This window comes from Nicotiana sylvestris, chromosome 4 (assembly GCF_000393655.2).
Source record: "Nicotiana sylvestris chromosome 4, ASM39365v2, whole genome shotgun sequence".
Classification (NCBI taxonomy): Eukaryota; Viridiplantae; Streptophyta; class Magnoliopsida; order Solanales; family Solanaceae; genus Nicotiana; species Nicotiana sylvestris.
In genome coordinates this window covers 99,892,991-99,898,705 of record NC_091060.1, presented here as the reverse complement: position 1 = coordinate 99,898,705, position 5,715 = coordinate 99,892,991, and positions in this window count along the sequence as shown.

Here is a 5,715-nt window from a genome sequence, read left to right as displayed (position 1 = left end):
GAGAACTTTTTTGGAATTGGATTTTCTTTTAATCCCTTTTTCAGTTGCTTCTGTTTTGCTCTTTTTTAGTCGTGTCTTTGATTTCACGTGTAACTGCCGTCTGTTTGTCTCTCATTTGACGCTTGGTCAACTCTTTTTTTTCCATCGAAAAAGAAAAAATCTTTTTTCTTTTTCTTTTGTGTTTCTCTTTTTTTTTTAGGAAATCTTTTTCTTTTATGTTCACATAAGGGATAAGTTTTTTATAATAGTCCCTTCAATATATTTTTGAATAATTTTAATTCTTAAATTTTTCCAAAGTATGTACTTTAAGCTTTCTTTAAATATTTAACAAATTATTCTAGTAAATTTAGTGAAAACTGTAAAAATAAAAGATTTAAGCAAATATAACTTCTCTTTTAATAATATTACAAAATATATTTTGCCTGATGGAAAATCTTAAAATGGGTAGAGAGACACTTAGGTGTCGCATTTTTTTTGTAGATTAAGAGGTTTAAATCTGAATACATATATAAATATTAAGATATTATATTTAAATTTGAACATTAAATGATTATAAGATTGTTTGTTTTCTAGACATATGAATATTTATAATTAATATTAATTAATAATTTAAATAGTATCTCATTAAAATGTTTTGTCATAAGATGGTTGGTTGTGGTCGATGATGGTACTTATCGATAGTGGCGGGTGACGGTGGTTGCACAGTGTGAGTGGTGGCCGTGGTAATGATTGTGCTATAATGATAATTGCAATGGTTGGTGTGTTTTGTGGTCGTGGTTGGATATTGTGGATGGCGAGTGCCAACATCGCAATTGCAAAGTGGACAGGGAGCACGCAGGTATCGCATTTGCAAAGTTTAGGCTTGGCTGGGTAGGTCGCAATTGCAACCATTTGGTCGCATTTGCGAAGGGGGATGACTTCGCATTTGCAAAGTCAAAATGCGATGCGAAGTCAAAATCGTATTTGCGACATTTCCTTGGGTTATTAGGTGCCGCATTTGCGATGGCATATTTGCATTTGTGAGGGTTCGCAATTGCGAATCCAAGGTCGCAATTGTGACTTCTGCACCTGAACAAAAGGGCTAGAAAAACAGGACTTAGTCTCATTTTCATGTTTTAGAACTGTAGACTCAGTAGAAGGCGATTTTGAGGAGGCATTTTCACCTACAATATTTCGTAAGTGATTCTAAATAATTTTCAATTATATTACATGATTATTTATGAGTTTTAACCTCTAATGCATGAGAATCTAAGAGAACTTTTGGGGAATTTTGTCTATGTTTTCAAACAAAAATAAAAATTTGAGATTTGAGAGTCGAATTGGATTCGGATTTGAAAACAAAATACATATATGGACTCGTAGAGTTATGAGTAGTCAAGATCTACCCTTGGACTCGGGCTATGACCGAGCGGGTCCGGGATTGACTTTTGAGAAATGTGTAAAGATCTTAGTTTTATTAATCGAAATTGGTTTCTCTTGCATTGTTTGATGATATTAAGTCATTTTTATTAAATTTGAGTCATGCAAAGGCGGATTTCAAGGGAAAAGTCATTTTTGAGTGTTGATTTGGCCTAGTTGGGGTAAGTATCTTGCCTAACTTTGTGTGGGAAAAACTACCACTTAGGATTGAGTATGATTGATGTAACGACCCGACCGGTCATTTTGAGCTTTTGCACTTAGCTCGCTAGTTCTCGATCATGACTAGCCACGTGTGATGTATTATGACTTATGAAAATCGTCAATTTTGGTTTTCAGGGTAATCGGAATGGATTTGGAAGAACAATTCTCAGTTTAAAGCTTAAAATTTAAAAGGTTTAACCAAGTTTTGACTTGTTATTATATGATCTCGGATTTGAATTTTTATGATTTGGTTAGCTCCGTTAGGTAATTTGGGACTTAGGAGCATGATCGGAATGTGTGTTGGAGGTCCGGAGTAGATTTAGGCTTGAATTGGTGAAATTGAAATTTTGGCATTTTCCGGTTGATATGTGAGATTTTGATATAAGGGTCAGAATGGAATTCTGGAAGTTGGAGTAGGTCCGTTGTGTTATTTGAGACGTGTGTGCAAAATTTTAGGTCATTCGGATGAGGTTTGATAGACTTTTTGATCGAAACCGGAATTTGGAAGTTTTTGGAATTCTTAGGCTTTAATCCGATGTCAATTTGGTGTTTGATGTTGTTTTGAGTGATCCGAAGGTTGGAACAAGTTTGAATAAGGTTATGGGATATGTTGACATGTTTGTTTGAGGTCCCGAGGGCCTCGGGTGTGTTTCGGGTGGTTAACGAATCAATTTTTGGACTTTGAACTTGGCAGATTTGCTGGTGTTTTTGTTGCAGAAAACCCTTCTTCACGTTCGTGATAGGCCCTCGCGTTCACGAAGGGTTGTTGAGTGAGGTTGCAGGTTTGTTCTTCGCGTTCGCTAGGATTCAGGAGATCAAGCTACGCGTTCGCGACCAGGGGATCGCGTTCGTGTGGGGTTTAGTTGTGTGGTCGTCGCGTTCCCAGGTGGGCCCTCACATTCGCGAAGGAGAGAATTTGGTCAGAGAAGCATTGTGCTTCACGAACGTGAGGGTACTGATGCGTTCGCGATGAGGAAAGTATCTGGGCAAAATATTAAGTTCTAAAATGAGGGTTTGGTCCATAATTTCAAAATTCCATTGGAGAGCTCGGAAGAATGTGAAATTTGAGGAGATTTTCAGTGAAGCAACTGGGGTAAGTATTCTTCACTCATATTTGGTTTAATTCCATGATTTAGTCTTGAATTTCATCAATTAATTTGAGAAATTAGAGTGAAAATTGGGAGAAAATGGAAGAAAAGTTTGAGAATTTTTTTGGGGAGTTGAATGGGCAGTTGAGGTCAGATTTTGATGAATTTATTATAGGTATACTCGTGGGAGGACAAGGATTCTATTTATGTGATTTTTATCGGATTTCGAGACGTGGGGCCGGGGGCCGGGTTTGGCCAATTTCGGAATTTTTGAGTTAATTCAATTATTTTTGCTTGGGTTTTGTTCCTTTAACGTGTATTAATGATGTGGAACTGATTTTGGTTAGATTCGAGGCATTTGGAGGACGATTTGAGAGGCAAAGTCATCTCAGGCTAGAGTTTGGACCGGATCGAGGTAAGTACTGATTGTAAATGTTTGTCCTAAGGGTATGAAACCCCGAATTTTACATCATTTTTCTACTTTGAGGTGACGCATAAGCTAGATGACGAGTGTGGGGTCGTGCACCGCTGGGGATTGTAACTTAATCCATCTCATATGATTGTTAAACCGCATTTTTGATTGAAAACTATTTTATATCATTATGTTTTGGAAAGTATTATCATGTTTTGGGCCGAATGCCATATTTGGGCCTCGCGCCAACTATTTTGGACCCTTAGGGAAATTTTTACTACTATTCCTCACTGTTTTGATTTCATATTTGTACTCAGTCATGTTGTATTCTACTATTTTCATAACTCAACCATATTTACTCCGTTTTGACATTTTAAATGATATTTTGGGTTGAGCATCATGTTTTACTGTTGCCCGAGTGGCTTGAGAGATTTCTGACTGAGTGAGGCCGAGGGCCTGTGTTGTGAGGATATTATGGGATCGGACTGCGCACCACAGCAGTGTGGTACTGATTCATGATTATGAGGTCGAGGGCCTTATTTGTTATGCCACGAGATGGCTTGTTTTGAGACTGAGGGCCAGTTTGATTATGCCACGAGATAGCTTGTTATAGCACTTGGGTTATAGGAGCCCCTCCGGAGTCTGCACACCCCCAGTGAGCGCGAGTATTTCTGAACCCGGTAGGGGGTGTTGGTTGCTTAGTGGTAGAGTCATCGGAGTTAGCAAGGTAGCTGCCCGACGTTCCCAGCCCTGCTCTTCTCCCTCTTGTCTTCCTTATATTATTTTTTTTGTATATTTTCAGACTCTTCATTGTAATCAGACCTTAGTGGATGCTCGTGACTTGTGACACCCCGATGTCGGGCTTGTGTATTTATTCTACACTGTTCATTTAGACTTACATTATGAGATATTTGGATTAATTAAAAGCTTAAAAAATGATTTATATTGATTAATGGTTAATTTGGGGGTTGTGTCGGCTGGCCTAGTTTCACGATAGGCACCATCACGACCGGATCGATTTTAGGGTCGTGACAATTGTACTATTTGAATTATGTGAAAGACGTGTATATGAGGTGACGAGTGTGTACATGGGTTTATATATGAAAATTGACCGATTTAGACTCTTAGGTTACTTATAAGTATTTAATTGTAGTAGTCCTTATTCGTTCTATCTTCCATTGTCAGGTTTATTCTTATATGCTTTAATTGAAATTGTTATTACATGTTCTATTTTTCATTTATCGAGGTTACTTTTATATGCATTTATTAGTAGTTGTTATTACATGCTATCTTTTCCATTGTTGAGTTATTCTCATGCATTTAGTCGTAGTTGCTAATTTATGCTATTTCTTTTATTGTTGAGCGTATGTTATGTATTTAAATTTGAAGTTGTCATTTCATGGAAATACTTTCATTGTTGGATTTATTGAAGTTGTGGTTATTGAGAGCTATTAACACATTTTGTGATTGAAGTTGTTGATTATTGAAATACCTTTTCTTGTTGAGTTATTTCCCATTCATTTTGTTATTATTGAGATTCGTGTACACATTGTGGTTGAGCTGTGGGCTATGTGTTTGGTGACATTGGTATTGTTAATTTTGGAAATGTTGTGCCATATGGGTACGTGTGATGCGAGTTGATTATTGTGTTGTGATATTGATGCACATGCGGCGATATAAGAGTGGTGTATTGATGCACATGCGGCGAGATAAGTTGGGATTTATGTGTGTGTTGCTAGTACGGGAATTACTTAAAGCCACACAGCGAGATAAAGGGCTAAAGTGCGTAAAGCTATTTGGGGAAAAATATTTTTAAAAATAAATGCAAGGCTCTCGCGACGATATAAGGAAGGTTGTGATTATGACTTGTGAAATGTGAATATGAGGTGTGGTACCTCAGTGTGATTCTTGTTATACATTCAATGTTGGAAATGCTTGTTGATTTGAAGGGTTATTGTTTGTTTCCTTACCTCATTCCATTCGTATTTTAATTGTAATTGGTTACTTGTAGTCTTTATTATATGTACACTTTTTGTTATCATTTGTTTCTTTAATTCTCGTTATTAGTCTTGTATTGATATATTACTTTATTGTTATTTATTACCTTTACTTCTCTATTATTAGATTATATTAATATTCTGCATAGGTTTCTATATCCAATAGGTGTCTTGACATGACCTCGTCACTATTCTTACCGAGGTTAGGCTTGCTACTTACTAGGTACCATTGTGGTATACTCATGCTATGCTTCTTCATATTTTTTATGCAGATCCAGGTATTTTTGCTCGTGCCAGACGCCAGTGAGTTGATTCAGCCATTTGGAGACTTCAAGATATACATATTTGACGCTCGCAGGCCTTATAGCCACCTTCTGATATTGTCTTTACTACTGTTTATCTTCCTATCAAAACAATATTGTATCTAGAGATTCCTAGTGTACTTCATTAGAGCTTGTGACTGTGTATCACCGATTTTAGGATTTTATGACTATTGTTCCATTTTGGATTTATTACGGTGTTTACCAGTTTAAATTATTATCTTAGCCTTTTTCTGCTAAATTCTCAATATGTGTTAGACTTATCTAGTTTTAGAGAC